We start from the raw sequence: 19,739 nt of genomic DNA, 5'->3' as shown, positions 1-19,739 counted from the left end.
ACGTTTAGCAAAGTCCAAATCCATCAGATTCAAAGCTGCTCCTGAATCCACAAAAGCCTTAGTGGAAAACGTGGATAAGGAGCAGATCAGAGTAATTGCCAAAAGGAACTTAGGTTGTACACTGCCCACAGCAAATGTGTGTGCAAAACGTTTCTCTCCTTTAGGGCACACAGAAATAGTATGAGAGGCGTCTCCACAGAAAAATCACAGCTTATTACGCCTTCTAAACTCTTGACATTGTCCCAGAATATTTCAGAGTGCTGATATAGTGGGAGAAGTCTAGTGACTTCAGGGTTTATTTTGTTATCAGAAGTGTTGGACATTATTTTTGTAGGGTTTTTTGGGTAGATTGCAGACAGTGTCTTTCCTTTCCTGTGCTTTCTAGTTAGTTGGGGCCCCATCGTTTGCTCAGCCTATTTTCCTGCCTGTGTTTGTGTTTTCATCTTGTTTCACCGTCAATACATGAGTGGGGGCTGTCTATTCCTTTGGGGTCTGCTCTGGAGGCAGTTAGTTTTCACCTTTTCTTGCTTTAGGCTTATTTAGTCCTCCGGCTGTGACGAGGCACCTAGATTCATCGTAGGAACGCTCCACGGCTGCTGCTAGTTGTGTGGTTAGGATCAGGGGTCTGCAATCTGCATAGTTACCAACCTCTCTGGTTTTCTGTGACTTAGCTTGTTTAGTTTTCCTCCTCGGTGACCCATTCATAACATTACATCAAGAAGGGGCTGAGAATAGAGAACATTATACCAAGAAGGGGCTGAGGATAGAGAACATTACACCAAGAAGGAGCTGAGGATAGATAGCATTACACCAAGAAGGGGCTGAGGATAGAGAACATTACACCAAGAAGGGGCTGAGGACAGAGAACAGTATACCAAGAAGGTGCTGAGGATAGAGAACATTACACCAAGAGGGGGCTGAGGATAGAGAGCATTACACCAAGAATGGGCTGAGGATAGAGAGCATTACACCAAGAAGGTGCTGAGGATATAAAACATTACACCAAGAAGGGGCTGAGGATAGAGAACATTACACCAAGAAGGGCTGAGTATAGATAACATTATACCAAGAAGGAGCTGAGGACAGAGAACATTATACCAAGAAGGGGCTGAGAGTAGAGAACATTATACCAAGAAGGGGCTGAGGATAGAAAACATTATACCAAGAAGGGTCAGAGGATAGAGAATATTACTCCAAGAAGGGGCTGAGGATAGGGAATATTACACCAAGAAGGGGCTGAAGATAGAGAGCATTATACTAAGAAGGGGCTGAAGATAGAGAACATTACACCAAGGAGGAGCTGAGGATAGAGAACATTACACCAAAAAGGAGCAGAGGATAGAGAACATTACACCAAGAAGGGTCTGAGGATAGGGAATATTACACCAAGAAGGGGCTGAAGATAGAGAACATTATACCAAGAAGGGGCTGAAGATAGAGAACATTATACCAAGAAGGGGCTGAGGACAGAGAACATTATACCTAGAAGGGGCTGAGGACAGAGAACATTACATCAAGAAGGAGCTGAGGATAGAGAACATTATACAAAGAAAGGGCTGAATATAGAGAAGATTATACCAAGAAGGGGCTGAGGATAAAGAACATTATACCAAGAAGCGGCTGAGGACAAGAGAACATTGTACCATGAAGGGGCTGAAGATAGAGAACATTGTATCAAGAAGGGACTGAGGATAAAGAACATTGTACCAAGAAGGGGCTGAATATAGAGAACATTACACCAAGAAGGGGATGAGGACAGAGAACATTATACCAAGAAGGAGCTGAGGACAGAGAGCATTACACCAAGAAGGGGCTGAAGATAGAGAACGTAATACCAGTGAGAGGGAAATTGTACAACGAATGGACCCAGGTTGAGAAAGATTATAAGAAGAGGCCCAGGATAGGGGACATGCTGAGCTTATTAACATTTCCATATGCCATCCCTGCTCTTAATATACATATAATACCACTGACGGCTCTGATCTCCCTTCGTCTATAGCAATATATTATCTCCTGATCCATTCACACCATCAAGGAAAATCAAATACATCCTGCAAGAATTTCATCAAAAACTTTGCCAAGTTTCCAGCTAGCTGAATCAATGCCCGGGGGGGTCTGTGTGCCCACCCAGACCGAGGGATTAGGATCCATCTCAGCTGGTGAGCTTTGACAACAAGTTATCTGAATATCCAAATTCCTAATGCAAAATGTAAAATAGACCCCCAACTCAGTTCTCATCAATCTCCCATTAAGAGTGAATGTAGCAATAAGGTGCATGATCACCCGCCAAGACATTCACACAAGGTTCTACAAAATCCACGGTCTCGGAATCGGTGGAGGTCCCAGCAGTGGAATAGGAGATAACTTTACAAACCTGGAGCTTGCAATAGTTTCCTGAAAACACCCCAGACAGTGGTTGTTCCCGGCATGGAGCGACATCTCATGATATGACCATGATTGTAAGCTGCAGTCTTCCAGAAGATAACCAAAATGTAGCTCTGGACACGTTCCCCTTTAATATCATTCATTTCTTAGCATATTTTTGCTCTTTTCCCGCTCTGCATCTTATCACAGATCTTGAATGCTGATTTATAAGCTTGATGCGCCTAGAACCCCCCGACGTGTGGTTGCCTGACAGCACTTCAGAGATATATGGACACAATGTTTGCAGACCATTTCTGCTCAGTGTGTACAGAACATCGCGTTCCTTTCCCTCATTCTAGAAGAGAACATATTGTACCACGTCCACATCTCTGCCCTGGGAAGATAATGGTGTCCGGAGAGAGCATGTGCTGTGACTGGGTGTAGGCCTCCATGTGCCGGCGGTCATCATGACCTGTGAAGCTTACGCCGGGTGAGTGATGTGAATGGGACAGGATCTGTATGTGAGCAGAAGACTTCTCCGGGCAACTGTACAGTAAAATAGATAATAATATTATTTATATAGCACTAACATATTCCGCAGCGCTTTACAGTGTGCACACATTATCATCACTGTCCCCGATGGGGCTCACAATCTAGATTCCCTATCAGTACGTCTTTGGAATGTGGGAGGAAACCCACCCAAACACGGGGAGAACATACAAACTCCTTGCAGATGTTGTCCTTGGTGGGATTCAAACCCAGGTCCCCAGCGCTGCAAGGCTGCAGCACTAACCACTGAGCCACCGTGCTGCCCATAAATGTATAGAAGAAACAAATTACACGGTGACACCTTCACAGATAATCCTATAGTATCAGAGAAAATAGGGAACCAGTGATGTCCGATTACACTATTATCCTACAGATACAGGGTTAATCTGGAAGTTTAGTCTGGGGTCGCAGTGCGGACAGTGCAGCACCCAGGAGAAAGTGACGTTTATTTCTCTCGGGGATCACCAGCTTTCAGTCATGCAGCCGTGCACTGAGCAATTACCGTCACTGCTGACAGCACTGAGAGTGGCGGCTGTTTGCGCTGCATGGCACTGACTGACAGCTCACTATGTACTGAAGCAATGTGGAGCCGGCTGTCAGGGCAGGGCATGCATACAACCACAGGCGTTGGGCATGTTGTTTAATTTCTCCTGGGTGCTGCAGTTTCACTACTGCAACCTGGCACCTACATAACACTATTAACCTGCAGATTAACCCTGCATCCGGGAATCGGATAGGTTCAGTATAAAAGGGAATTGCTCTTAAAGCAAAGAAAAATAAATGCTAATACATAGCAATAGAAAAAGAGCTCATTTTACACTCTATAAAGCAGCGCGGTCCCTAACATCTAAATATTGCTAAGAGTTAAGGACAGGTTTGCACTATTGGCAGACAAAAGCTGTACCCTATCAAAATGAATTTTGGAGAAGGGCTCTCTTTATTGAACTTTTTTTTCATAGTATTTTAGTAGTTATATTCTTGTACATAGGGGCAGTAATATAGTAGTTATATTCTTGTACATAGGGGCAGTATTATAGTAGTTATATTCTTGCATATAGGGGCAGTATTATAGTAGTTATATTCTTGTACATAGGGGCAGTATTATAGTAGTTATATTCTTGCATATAGGGGCAGTATTATAGTAGTTATATTCTTGTACATAGGGGCAGTATTATAGTAGTTATATTCTTGCATATAGGGGCAGTATTATAGTAGTTATATTCTTGTACATAGGGGCAGTATTATAGTAGTTATATTCTTGCATATAGGGGCAGTATTATAGTAGTTATATTCTTGTACATAGGGGCAGTATTATAGTAGTTATATTCTTGTACATAGGGGCAGTATTATAGTAGTTATATTCTTGTACATAGGGGACAGTATTATAGTAGTTATATTCCTGTACATAGGGACAGTATTATAGTAGTTATATTCTTGTACATAGGGGCAGTATTATAGTAGTTATATTCCTGTACATAGGGGGCAGTATTACAGTAGTTATATTCTTGTACATAGGAGCAGTATTATAGTAGTTATATTCTTGTACATAGGGGCAGTAATATAGTAGTTATATTCTTGTACATAGGGGCAGTATTATAGTAGTTATATTCTTGTACATAGGGGACAGTATTATAGTAGTTATATTCCTGTACATAGGGGCAGTATTATAGTAGTTATATTCTTGTACATAGGGGGCAGTATTATAGTAGTTATATTCCTGTACATAGGGGCAGTATTATAGTAGTTATATTCTTGTCCATAGGGGCAGTATTATAGAAGTTATATTCTTGCATATAGGGGCAGTATTATAGTAGTTATATTCTTGTACATAGGGGCAGTATTATAGTAGTTATATTCTTGCATATAGGGGCAGTATTATAGTAGTTATATTCTTGTACATAGGGGCAGTATTATAGTAGTTATATTGTTATATTCTTGTACATAGGGGCAGTATTATAGTAGTTATATTCTTGTACATAGGGGACAGTATTATAGTAGTTATATTCCTGTACATAGGGGCAGTATTATAGTAGTTATATTCCTGTACATAGGGGGCAGTATTATAGTAGTTATATTCTTGTACATAGGAGCAGTATTATAGTAGTTATATTCTTGTACATAGGGGCAGTATTATAGTAGTTATATTCTTGTACATAGGGGCAGTAATATAGTAGTTATATTCTTGTACATAGGAGCAGTATTATGGTAGTTATATTCTTGTACATAGGAGCAGTATTATAGTAGTTATATTCTTGCACATAGGGGCAGTATTATAGTAGTTATATTCTTGCACATAGGGGCAGTATTATAGTAGTTATATTCTTGTACATAGGGGGCAGTATTATAGTAGTTATATTCTTGTACATAGGAGCAGTATTATAGTAGTTATATTCTTGTACATAGGGGCAGTAATATAGTAGTTATATTCTTGTACATAGGGGCAGTATTATAGTAGTTATATTCTTGTACATAGGGGACAGTATTATAGTAGTTATATTCCTGTACATAGGGGCAGTATTATAGTAGTTATATTCTTGTACATAGGGGCAGTATTATAGTAGTTATATTCTTGCATATAGGGGCAGTATTATAGTAGTTATATTCTTGTACATAGGGGCAGTATTATAGTAGTTATATTCTTGTACATAGGGGCAGTATTATAGTAGTTATATTCTTGTCCATAGGGGCAGTATTATAGTAGTTATATTCTTGCATATAGGGGCAGTATTATAGTAGTTATATTCTTGTACATAGGGGCAGTATTATAGTAGTTATATTCTTGTACATAGGGGCAGTATTATATTGTTATATTCTTGTACATAGGGGACAGTATTATAGTAGTTATATTCCTGTACATAGGGGCAGTATTATAGTAGTTATATTCTTGTACATAGGAGCAGTATTATAGTAGTTATATTCTTGTACATAGGGGCAGTATTATAGTAGTTATATTCCTGTACATAGGGGGCAGTATTATAGTAGTTATATTCTTGTACATAGGAGCAGTATTATAGTAGTTATATTCTTGTACAAAGGGGCAGTATTATAGTAGTTATATTCTTGTACATAGGGGCAGTAATATAGTTGTTATATTCTTGTACATAGGAGCAGTATTATGGTAGTTATATTCTTGTACATAGGAGCAGTATTATAGTAGTTATATTCTTGTACATAGGAGCAGTATTATAGTAGTTATATTCTTGTACATAGGGGGCAGTATTATAGAGTTATATTCTTGTACATAGGGGCAGTATTATAGTAGTTATATTCTTGTACATAGGAGCAGTATTATAGTAGTTATATTCTTGTACATAGGGGGCAGTATTATAGAGTTATATTCTTGTACATAGGGGCAGTATTATAGTAGTTATATTCTTGTACATAGGAGCAGTATTATAGTAGTTATATTCTTGTACATAGGAGCAGTATTATAGTAGTTATATTCTTGTACATAGTGTGGCAGGGCTAAGGGTCGTGTAATCGATGGGAGATATGTGTCTCATAAATGGCTTGTCTCTATAATGTAAGGCAGAAGTAAAGCATAACAGATATTGTTATTGTTTTTGTTTGAAGGACCTGTGGTGAGGTCACAGTCAGGTGACCAGTCAGCTGCTGGGTTCGTGTGTGTGGCTACAGCCTTATAATGTGACCTGCTCCTGAACCAAGGAGTTGTGTGTGGGGAGGACTAAACCTCCCATGTGTGCTGAGACTCCTGCTCTGAGTCTACAACTACGGACATTGTGTTATTTTGCCTGAGCTAAATGGCTATTTGTTTGCTGTTACGTTGCCTTGTGCGTTTATGCCGTGAATAAACTGCAAGCACTGTGGAAGAACCTGTCTCACATTTGTCTCCCGCTGCACCTAAGCGAGCCACATCCCCACAATTGGTGGTACACGTGCGGGCAGCGGTCCCAGCAGAGACTTGAGACAGTTGCTGCATGTCCTGGGTGAAGTTTGCAGCGGGGCAACAAGCATTGCCTGGAATCATGGAGGACCTCATGAAACACCTGGTCCAGTCCCAGGCACTGCAGCAGGAAACCAACAAGCTGTTGTTACAGCAGATCCAGCAAAGCCAGCAGGAGCAGCGGCAGCAGTTCCAGCAAAGCCAGCAGGAACAACGGCAGCAGATGCAGCTTCTGGCAACCGCCACCAGGAGGGCAGGACGAGCGCCCCAACCCCAGGTCGGGCTGATGCCACCGACGTCGAGAAGGCGGTAAGACGCGCATTACAAAAAATGACCCCTGAGGATGATGTGGAGGCCTTCCTGACGGTGTTTGAGAGGGTGGCTGAGAGGGAAAAACTTCAGCTAGAGCGGTGGGCGGAGGTACTGGCCCCTTACCTAACGGGGGAGCCCCAGAAGGCGTACTTTGACCTGACGGTACAAGATGCCAGAGAGTATCCCAAATTAAAAGCGGAAATTCTCGCCCGCTTGGGGGTAACAATGACTACCAGGGCACAGAGAGTGCATCGTTGGGCCTATCACCGGGACAAACCCCCGCGCTCCCAAATGTTTGACCTGTTGCACCTGGTCCAGAAATGGCTGCAGCCAGAGTCGGCTTCCCCTGCACAGATGGTAGAGCGAGTTGTGATGGATCGGTTTGTGCATTCTCTGCCGAGACCTCTACAGACTTGGGTTGCCCAGGGTGATCCCCAAAATGCTGATGAACTGGTTGGGCTGGTCGAGAGATACCAGGGGATGGAAGGTTCCTTGGGGAAGCAGCCCATTCCATATTGGGGGTCCCAGCAGGGGGCGGAGTCACAAAAAGGGGTGGTGCGTCCAAGGTCAAAAGGGGCGGGGGAGGCGGTGCCCAAGGTCCCCTCGGGTGTTATTTGCTGGAAGTGTCATGGGCCAGGACATATAGCGGCCCGTTGTCCCCAGACCACCGAGCAGATGGACTGCAGCATGGGACGCCGTAGTTCATACTACGCATATCCAGCTTGCAGTGTGAACTCGCTACCTAACAAGGGGCCACAAGCGTGTCCCGTGAAGGTGAACGGTCGAGCAGTAATGGCGCTTCTGGACTCCGGGAGCTTGGTGACCCTTGTGAGGGCCAGTTTTCCTCTAAACATACTCCCGGGTAAAAAGATTGGTGTTCGGTGCATACATGGCGATGCAAAGGACTACCCTATGGCTAGGGTGAAGATTGAAACGGCGCATGGCACCGAGTCGCATGAAGTTGGCGTTGTTCGAGACTTGTTGCATCCCATAATTATTGGCCGGGATTTCTGTCTGTTTTGGGATCTGTGGGGGATGGGTTCTGTGTGTGCTAGCAAGAGCAGGGAACCAATCCACCCCACTGAGGTATCGCCACCACCAGAGGCAGACGAGTTCCCTTTATGTGTCCTTGTTGGGGATGAAGAGGAAGGGTCCCCTGTACCTGACATCCCGGAGTTAGGGGTGGCCGGGGAGAATTTTGGGACTGCCCAACATAGGGACCCCACACTAAGGGAAGCCTTTAACAATGTCACCGTCATTAATGGGGTTGCACAAGAGCCGGGAGCAGACACAAGGTTTCCCCATTTTATGTTGAGTGGGGAATTGTTGTACCGGGTCACGAAAATAAGGGAGGAGGTGGCAGAGCAGTTAATAGTACCAGGCCCCTATAGACAAAAAGTGTTGGACATGGCCCATTCACACATCTTGGGGGGACACCTGGGGGTGGAAAAAACCCAGGAACGGATTGTACAGAGGTTCTATTGGCCTGGGTGTCACCGGGAAATAGTAAACTATTGCAGGTCCTGCCCGACATGTCAGTTAACCGCCCCCACATCTCATTTTCGGAACCCTCTTGTGCCACTGCCCATTATTGAGGTGCCATTTGAGAGAATTGCCATGGACTTGGTCGGTCCCTTAGTTAAATCAGCTCAGGGCCATCAGTATATATTAGTCATCCTGGACTATGCCACACGCTATCCTGAGGCCATTCCCCTGAGAAACTCCTCTGCGAAGAGTATAGCCCGTGAGCTGGTCCATGTGTTTTCCCGGACGGGTTTGCCGAAGGAGATCCTGACCGACCAGGGGACACCTTTTATGAGCAAGGTGATGAGAGAATTGTGCAGAGTCTTGCAAATTTCCCAGCTGAGGACTTCAGTGTACCATCCACAGTCAGATGGCCTTGTTGAGAGGTTTAACAAGACCCTGAAGAGCATGCTGAGAAAAGTCATAGAGGAAGATGGTAGAGACTGGGATTGTCTCTTACCGTATTTACTGTTTTCTATCCGTGAAGTTCCCCAGGCCTCCACGGGGTTCTCCCCCTTCGAGCTTCTGTACGGCCGGCATCCGCGAGGTCTCCTAGATATAGCCAAGGAAACCTGGGAAGCCGAAGTCACGCCCCACAGAAGCGTCATTGAGCATGTGGCACTGATGCAGCAGAGGGTTGCAAAGGTGATGCCCATTGTTAAAGAACATCTCCGCCAGGCACAAGAGGCTCAGGCCAGGGTCTACAACCGGTCAGCCAGAGTGAGGCAGTTCAATCCGGGAGACCGAGTTCTCGTGCTAATCCCGACGGTGGAAAGTAAGTTCTTGGCCAAGTGGCAAGGGCCATATGAGGTGGTGGAGAAACTGGGAGACGTAAACTACAAGATCCACCAACCCGGAAGACGGAAGCCATACCAGGTTTACCATGTTAACCTTATCAAGCCGTGGCAAGATAGAGAGCCAGCGGTAACTCCGTGCTTGCTGGGCAACCTAGAAGGGGAGGTTGGAGCCGTTACCATAGCGGAGACTCTATCGAAGGCCCAGAAGCAGCAGTGCCGGGAGTTACTCCAGAAAAACCGGGACCTGTTCTCAGAGTTGCCGGGGTGCACGAAGGTGGTGGAGCACGAAATTCTGACCGAGCCACATGTGCGGGTGAACGTGAAACCATATCGTATTCCTGAGGCCCGGCGAGAGGTAATCTCCAAGGAGGTGCAGCGTATGTTGAAGCTCGGGGTCATTGAGGAATCCAAGAGCGGCTGGTCGAGCCCGATTGTCCTGGTCCCAAAACCTGATGGTGAATGGAGGTTCTGCAACGATTACCGGAAGCTGAATGAGGTCTCCAAGTTCGACGCTTATCCCATGCCACGCGTTGATGAGCTCATCGAGAGACTTGGACCTGCCAGGTACATAACCACTTTGGATCTGACCAAGGGATATTGGCAGATCCCCATGGCACAGGAAGCCAAGGAGAAGACGGCATTCTCCACACCAGACGGGTGCTTCCAGTATGTCCGGATGCCGTTTGGCCTACAGGGAGCTCCAGCAACCTTCCAGAGGGCGATGGATAGAATCCTTGCACCTCATAAGCTATACGCTGCTGCATACCTGGATGATATCGTCATCTTTACCCCGGACTGGGAGACTCACCTGGAAAAGGTCCAAGCAGTGTTTGACGCTCTAAGAGAGGCAGGGTTTACAATAAACCCGAAGAAGTGTGCCTTGGGGAGAGAAGAAGCCAAGTACCTCGGATATGTAGTGGGGCGTGGCGAGATCAAACCCCAAATCAATAAAGTGGAGGCAATTCAAACATGGCCGAGACCTCTGTCAAAGAAGCAAGTTAAAGCCTTCCTGGGGATTGTGGGATATTACAGGAGGTTTATCCCAAACTTCGCCACAATGGCTGCACCTCTAACTGATCTGCTTAAAGGGACAAAGTCAGTGATGGTCAGCTGGTCCGAAGAAGCAGAGTCAGCCTTCCAAGAAATGAAGGGAGCGTTTTGTAAGCAACCCGTTTTGGTGGCCCCAGACTTTAAACGTGAATTTGTCCTCCAGACAGATGCCTCAGATGTCGGGGTAGGAGCTGTCCTTTCCCAAGAGATACGTGGGGAGGAGCATCCTGTTCTCTACTTGAGTAGGAAGTTGACTTCTTGTGAGAGAAATTACTCAGTTGTAGAGAAGGAGTGTTTGGCCATAAAATGGGCAGTGGACACATTACGGTACTACCTGGTGGGACGGAAGTTTAGGTTAATATCCGACCATGCCCCACTCAGGTGGATGAGGGAAACCAAGGGCAAGAATGCTAGGGTCACCCGCTGGTTCTTAGCCCTACAAGACTTCAGCTTCCATGTAGAGCATAGGGCCGGGAAGCTACATGGGAATGCCGATGCCCTCTCCAGAATCCCTTGCCTGGTAGGTGAAAGTGCCAAGCCCCACGGCTTTAGGCAGAGGGGGGAGGTATGTGGCAGGGCTAAGGGTCGTGTAATCGATGGGAGATATGTGTCTCATAAATGGCTTGTCTCTATAATGTAAGGCAGAAGTAAAGCATAACAGATATTGTTATTGTTTTTGTTTGAAGGACCTGTGGTGAGGTCACAGTCAGGTGACCAGTCAGCTGCTGGGAACGTGGGTGTGGCTACAGCCTTATAATGTGACCTGCTCCTGAACCAAGGAGTTGTGTGTGGGGAGGACTAAACCTCCCATGTGTGCTGAGACTCCTGCTCTGAGTCTACAACTACGGACATTGTGTTATTTTGCCTGAGCTAAATGGCTATTTGTTTGCTGTTACGTTGCCTTGTGCGTTTATGCCGTGAATAAACTGCAAGCACTGTGGAAGAACCTGTCTCACATTTGTCTCCCGTTGCACCTAAGCGAGCCACATCCCTACAATAGGGGCAATTTTTATTGTATAAAACCAACAAATACAATTAAAATAAACAGAATTCTTCCTTAATGCAAAACAAATTCTCATGAATGCATCAGACAATAATTATACAACTAAAATTAATACATTAGGAATAAAGATAACTTAGAGTTCACTCCTGTGGAAGGAAGAATATGAAATAAACACTTTTAGTAACACGATCATGTTATTATCCCACAGACACATTCCTCCATAGTTTCCCATTACTCTGACTTTTCTTTATCTCTATCGCTCTTATCCATCTGAGCTCGGACAGTATCTTTGTGGCTGCGGTGACGGGATGGAAGGGCTCGCTGTGGAGGGACACTCGGGTTCTCATGTGCCAGTGGTAATACTTAATGGTGGTAATGATCAGGTACATTGTCCCCCTGTCGATGTTACCGTCAGTGGATGGGACTCCATAGATAATGTCAGGGTATTTCAGGGACAGCAGTCTGGGGATTTTCAGCTTGGCCGATACTTCCGTCCATATTTCCCTACCTCCCCAGCAATCACAAATAAAATGCTCCATGGTTTCCTCCTGCTGACAACCAAGGGGACAGTTCCGATCCGAAACACTTAAATATTTTAAGTTCCCCCTCACAAAGAGCTTCCCATGTAGCGACAGCCAAGCAATGTCAAAAAACTTTGCTGGAAGTCGCCTCCCGTTGAGGAATCGGAGACTGTCCTGAAGAGTCTTCGTGGCACAATCCCTTAGGGCCAGTGGAGAGTGGAAGAAAGTCCTACATATATGAGCACACAGATCTTTCCTCGTATTGCTCTCAATGTAGGACTTCTCCAGTCACCACTTCCTGACACACTTCAGACCATATTCCAGATACTGGGGGAGGTGGTCACCTGTCCATCTCCTCCTCTTGAGACTGCCGCCTCGCACCCAAGATTCCGCAAAAGGCAATATCCAATACCTGATACTATTCGCCCACAGGGAGCTACTGTTTGAATCCATGCTCCCAAAATTTACTTTCAGAAACAAGGAGTCAAAGAAAACCCTTGGATTTAACATATCCAGCCCGCCCTCACTCCGCTGTAGGTACGTTATTCCCCTCTTTATCAGGTTCATCCTGTTCCCCCACAAGAGCTGGAAGAACAGGCTGAGGAGCCTCGCCGAGAAGGATTCTGGCAAAGGAAAAACGACAGAGACATACAAGAAGACGGGGACCAGGTACGTCTTCAACATAGCAACCCTTTCTCTGTAAGTCAGCCTCCAGTTCTTCCATCGCTGAACTTTTGCATTTCCGGTCTCCAATTTTTCCTCCCAATTTAGGCTGGCATTATCTTCCCTCCCAAATTTCACCCCTAAGATCTTAATATGGGTGGAGGCCTTAACAAACTGCGGCAGATCAAAGTCTGGGTCAGATTGCAATGTCCACAGAGCTTGACTCTTCTCAAGGTTGACCAGAGACCCGGAGGCCTCTGAGTAACTTCTGATGGCCGCAGACAACATCTGCACCTCATGAGGATTAGATATCACCAGCGTCACATCATCCGCGTAGGCAACCACCTTCAGAGGCAAGCAGTGGGGGACCGGCACCCCCCAAAAGTTACACTCCTGCAGTGACCTCAGAAACGGGTCTATGGCAAAAACATACAGGAGTGGACTCAGCGGGCAGCCCTGTCTCACCCCCGCCTCAACTCCAAAAGTGCCACCCTGCCAACCATTAATCAGAGGAAAGCTCACTGCCTCTCTGTACAAAATCTTCAGCCAATCCACAAATTGTCCTGGAATACCGTACTTTGACAAAGTGGCCCACAGATAATCATGATCAACTCTGTCAAAGGCTTTAGCCTGGTCCAGACTGACAACATATCTCCCACACCGCAGAGCTTTACATCTCTCAAACATCTCCCGTATCGAGATGACTGCTCCAGAGATGTTCCGCCCTTTTATTGTGCCAAACTGAGAGCCTACCAACAGTGCCGGGGACAAACAGACTAACCTAGAAAACAGGATCTTCGCCAGAATCTTCCTGTCAACATTCAAGAGGGCAATTGGCCTCCAGTTCTTGATGTCGCTCGGCTCCTTACCTTTAGACAGCAGAATTAATGAGGACACTCTCATGGATGGAGGCATCAGGTGATTTTCTAGACAATTTTTGTAAACATCCACAAGAATTGGAGCCAGGAGGTCTCTGAATTTCTTATAAAATTCTGCTGTTATACCATCCGGACCTGGTGCCTTCTTCAGATGTAACTTATCAATGGCCTCCTTAACCTCCTCCACCGTTAATTCTGCTGTCAAAGGAGAAAAGTCCAGATCATTAGTATCAGGCGCTGGAGTTGCCTCCAAGAATTGAGTCATTTTATGTTTATCCAAAGCCTTCCTCTGACACAAGTCAGTATAATAAGATTTCACAACCCCCAGGATACCCTCCCGAGATTCCTGCAATACACCCTGGGAGTCAATGAGACCTGTGACCAATTTATTGGCCACCCGCTCCCGGCAATTCTCAAAGGGATCAGGTGCCCCTAAGACCCCATAAACCCGTTCAAGAACCAAGGAGGTATACCTGCTGTACTGATACTGCCTTATCTCAGATTTCAGCCGGTCGATCTTCTCTTTGTTACCCCTGCCCTCCGAATAGAGTGACTCCAATTCTTTGCGCAGCCTTAGGTACTGGCTATACTTACTCCTGCCTTTCTTAAATGACAGTCTCTTCAAGAGGCATCTGATATCATCCCTGACGTCCTCCCACCAGTCGGCCATGTTGTCATAGAAGTCCACTCTCTGTAGATGACCCTGCAAAAGGGAGTGGACACAACTCTGGACAGAGACATCATGGAGGAGGCTGGAATTGAGTCTCCATAACCCCCTACCAACATCAGCTCGCTTAGTGGCCCCCAGGCAGAAATATAGGGCAAGATGGTCTGAGTATGGGACGACTCTCTCACTCATGGCACCAATGACTTCCATGGGACTTACAAAAGCCAGATCTATTCTATTGCCTTTATTTGAAGCAGGAATAGGTTAATTTTGGCTTTCGACCTCCCCGTTTAAAGACGTCCCCTAATCCGGCCTGCAGGACTATTTTATTCAAGATCCTACCATCCCTCGTCACGGTTCTACCTGAGGAGCTGTCACCAGATGTCAGTATGGCATTAAAGTCCCCCGCCATTATCACTGGAAGAGAGGTGAACAGATAAGGCTTGACATCATTAAATAACTGTATCCTGTCAGTCACCGTCTGTGGCCCATAGATGTTAATAAGCCTAAGTCGCCTCCCATGGACAGTGACTTCCAGGACCAGACACCTTCCCATAACCACCTCCGTCATCCTATGTACTGTCACATCCCTGGTGTTAAACAGAATGGCGACCCCGGCGTACGGCTCCACAGCCAGTGACCAAAAAGAGGGACCAGACCACCATTCCCTCTCAGCCTCCCTCATGAGCCCCTGAGTCGTCAGCCGCGTCTCCTGCAGAAAGATGACATCTGCGTCCAGGTATCGGAGATGGTCATAGACAGCGTGCCTCGTCCTCCTCACCTTAATGCTGTTCACATTACTGGATGTTACTTTTAATGAGAAATCCGCCATCACAATACCACAACAGAGGAGCAGAGATGTAAAAGCCGCCATCATAAGTCTGAATTACAGATGTTCTGACTACCGCCGGTCTCCATGTCAGACTGTATCTCAGTGTCAGCAAGTACGGGCTTCCGTTTTGTAGGGGGATGGCCCGCTACGTCCCTGTCATACTCAGTCTCTATTCTTTTTATCTCTTCCTCCAAGTCCCCATCAGACTCAGACAAAGCATCAAACTTATTGGACACGACCATCACACCTGCTGAACTCTGGACTTTTTTCCTGCCACCCTGGCTAGTGACATACTCCTCCTCAGGTTTACGGGAGGCCTTGTCCTTTTTTTTCCTTTTTACCTGATTACAGCCACTTTCTTCAGCTAGAGATGGTGATACTGAAGTGGTGGCTACATGTGGCTGCTGGACCTGAGGGACGACCTCCATGCTCCCCTCTGTACCCTCTGTACAAAGCTGCTCTGATGTTACCTGAGCGGACCCCTGGTGGACCTCTGACCTGGTCAGTACTGTCCCTGACATTAAAGCCTCCTCCTCCTGAGCCTCTGTCCCTGTCACTAACTCCTCATCAGGAAGGAGCTTGCATATATTGTGCCAGGCATCAGAACAGTCCCTGTGAGGGTGGCCGACCTCCCCACAGAGGTTGCACTTGATGTTCTGGCAATCTGCCGCTAAGTGGCCGACTTCCCCGCACAGGCTGCACTTTACCACGGTACAGGTGTTTGCCAGGTGACCCACTTTACCACACTTAAAACACTTTTGTGGCTGCCCAGGGTAGAAGCAAACCCCCTTCTCCCTCCCGATAAAGAAGGAGTTGGGTAAGTGAGCCGTGATATTGTTGTGCTGGCGCAGTTTCACCAGCACCTTCCATCCACCGGTCCATATACCGTCCTCATCCCTGTTTTTGGTGAGGTCGGAGACAAGGTCACAATGCCTCCGGAGCCACACCACAATGTCCTGCAGGGGAACAGCCTCATTCCAAAAGATGATATTAACCGTGGCGGTATCTGGCTTAGATATTGGAATGAAGCTGAACTTGTTCCAGCCATCAGCGTCCCTGAACTTGGGGAAATTGGCCCAGAATCTGTCCAGATCAGACATAAGCTTAAAGCTGATATCATAGCCCTGTCTGTCTGGCAGATTGATGACCGCCAAGATATTAACCGGTGCAAACCCCATCTGGCGGCACAGAAGCTCCCTGACCACCAGCCTCCTGTCCGGCAGATCCTCCTTGGCACCTCTGTGCCTGAACCGCACCACATTCCTCCTTTTGAAAGCCTGCCCAGTGTAATTGGTGCTGGAGGTAAAGGATGGAGCGCCGCGGCTCCAAACATTACTGGGAGGGACCTGTGGGGCCACACTGGGCTGACTGACAGGGCGAGGGTCTGCAGCGGAGGGGCCTGTTGCACCTTTTGTGCTGGAAACCAAAGGGGGGAAATCACAGACATTTTGCACATTATTATCATCATCATCAATCTCAATAGCATCATCAGGATGCGCAATGTCCACCATAGTCTCTGTACCCCCTTCAGCCCCCAACCCCACATGAACAGTATCAATATTCCCAGAATTAGTGCTCTCCTGGGCTCCAACAGTAGATGCAGTCTCATGTCCACTGGCTTGCTGTTGTGCTGGGCATGCTGGGACTTGTGGTACCGCTGGGATCTGAGCCTCTTGCTCCTGCTTGGGGTCTGCCGCAGGTAGTTGCGGCTGCTGGTGCAGTATCTGACCCTCCTTAAAACAGAAGCTAGCGCGCTGCAGCACCGTCCGTACCTGCTGCCGGGTCCCACCTGGGACAATGTCTGTGCGGGAACCAGCAGAGTCCTGCGTGCAGGACCTAAACCGCTCCTGGTTCCTATATGTCTCTGCCAGGGGCCCCATCTTCGCCAGCACACAGTCTATGTCCCGCACCACAGTCGCCAGCTCTACCCCCAGTGCATTCAGTCTCTGGTCATATACAGAGTAATCCCCAGGATTAGCAGCCTTCACCTTGTAAATGCAGTCAATTTCCATTTGCAGAAGATTCCTCTGCTGCTGCAACTCACCCATCCTCCTGACCAGTCCTGGTATCTCCTCTGCCAGCTGTAGCTCCGGGGCTCGCGGCGGCTCCTTCTGGGGTCTTGCTTTAGGGGTTGACACGTTGGTTTTTAATGTCGCTGGTTTTGTGGATCCAGCCTCCACAACAATTTTACCACTGCCACCAGCCTGCAACCTCGTGCGTCCAGAGCTCGCCATGCTGGTCACCACATGTCCCAGCTGAAGGTTCTCCTGGAGTGTTTGCTTCTCCAGAGATGTCCGTCTCTGTCTGCCTGGAGTGAGCTGCACACCTGAAGCTGATGATGGACTCTGCCTCACCTTCTGTGCAGCCACCTGCCCTCCAGCACTCAGGTTCTCAGCAGAAGATGCCTTCTTGGATTTCCTTCCAGGTTCTGGACACTGTTTCCCTTGACGGGCCGACTGTTTAACTGCACCATCCTTGCACACAGACAAAACTTTCTCTTGTTTCTTTCCTGTGCTGAACTTCAACACAGGATCTTTCTCCATGCTGCTGGGACTTCCATTCTGAGGTTTTTTTCCAGCAGAGGCAACTCTGGGATTTCCATCCACATGAGAAGGATGGGAGTTTCCTCCCAGTGTAGGCCAGGAAGCCAGGGCCTTGCTTGGGGAGCTTCGCCGCCCAGGGTGGCCCCTCCCTGGGCTTGCTCCAGACATGAGGAGAACCACAGACACACAACCTCACAGCTAGGAGTATTATAGTAGTTATATTCTTGTACATAGGAGCAGTATTATAGTAGTTATATTCTTGCACATAGGGGCAGTATTATAGTAGTTATATTCTTGCACATAGGGGCAGTATTATAGTAGTTATATTCTTGTACATTGGGGCAGTATTATAGTAGTTATATTCTTGTACATTGGGGCAGTATTATAGTAGTTATATTCTTGTACATAGGGGCAGTATTATAGTAGTTATATTCTTGTACATAGGAGCAGTATTATAGTAGTTATATTCTTGTACATAGGAGCAGTATTATGGTAGTTATATTCTTGTACATAGGAGCAGTATTATAGTAGTTATATGCTTGTACATAGGAGCAGTATTATAGTAGTTATAGTCTTGTACATAGGAGCAGTATTATAGTAGTTATATTCTTATACATAGGAGCAGTATTATAGTAGTTATATTCTTGTACATAGGAGCAGTATTATTGTAGTTATATTCTTGTACATAGGAGTAGTATTATAGTAGTTATATTCTTGTACATAGGGGCAGTATTATTGTAGTTATATTCTTGTACATAGGAGCAGTATTATAGTAGTTATATTCTTGTACATAGGGGCAGTATTATAGTAGTTATATTCTTGTACATTGGGGCAGTATTATAGTAGTTATATTCTTGTACATTGGGGCAGTATTATAGTAGTTATATTCTTGTACATAGGGGGCAGTATTATAGTAGTTATATTCTTGTACATAGGAGCAGTATTATAGTAGTTATATTCTTGTACATTGGGGCAGTATTATAGTAGTTATATTCTTGTACATAGGGGCAGTATTATAGTAGTTATATTCTTGTACATTGGGGCAGTATTATAGTAGTTATATTCTTGTACATTGGGGCAGTATTATTGTAGTTATATTCTTTTACATAGGAGCAGTATTATAGTAGTTATATTCTTGTACATAGGGGCAGTATTATAGTAGTTATATTCTTGTACATTGGGGCAGTATTATAGTAGTTATATTCTTGTACATTGGGGCAGTATTATAGTAGTTATATTCTTGTACATAGGGGGCAGTATTATAGTAGTTATATTCTTGTACATAGGGGCAGTATTATAGTAGTTATATTCTTGTACATTGGGGCAGTATTATAGTAGTTATATTCTTGTACATAGGGGCAGTATTATAGTAGTTATATTCTTGTACATTGGGGCAGTATTATAGTAGTTATATTCTTGTACATTGGGGCAGTATTATAGTAGTTATATTCTTGTACATAGGAGCAGTATTATAGTAGTTATATTCTTGTACATAGGGGCAGTATTATAGTAGTTATATTCTTGTACATAGGAGCAGTATTATAGTAGTTATATTCTTGTACATAGGAGCAGTATTATGGTAGTTATATTCTTGTACATAGGAGCAGTATTATAGTAGTTATATGCTTGTACATAGGAGCAGTATTATAGTAGTTATAGTCTTGTACATAGGAGCAGTATTATAGTAGTTATAGTCTTGTACATAGGAGCAGTATTATAGTAGTTATATTCTTGTACATAGGAGCAGTATTATTGTAGTTATATTCTTGTACATAGGAGCAGTATTATAGTAGTTATATTCTTGTACATAGGGGCAGTATTATAGTAGTTATATTCTTGTACATTGGGGCAGTATTATAGTAGTTATATTCTTGTACATTGGGGCAGTATTATAGTAGTTATATTCTTGTACATAGGGGGCAGTATTATAGTAGTTATATTCTTGTACATTGGGGCAGTATTATAGTAGTTATATTCTTGTACATAGGGGCAGTATTATAGTAGTTATATTCTTGTACATTGGGGCAGTATTATAGTAGTTATATTCTTGTACATAGGAGCAGTATTATAGTAGTTATATTCTTGTACATAGGAGGCAGTATTATAGTAGTTATATTCTGGTATAGAGGGAA

Source organism: Dendrobates tinctorius, unplaced genomic scaffold (assembly GCF_039654945.1).
Source record: "Dendrobates tinctorius isolate UK_male_01 unplaced genomic scaffold, ASM3965494v1 ptg000054l, whole genome shotgun sequence".
Classification (NCBI taxonomy): Eukaryota; Metazoa; Chordata; class Amphibia; order Anura; family Dendrobatidae; genus Dendrobates; species Dendrobates tinctorius.
Note: the sequence above shows the minus strand (reverse complement) of the source record.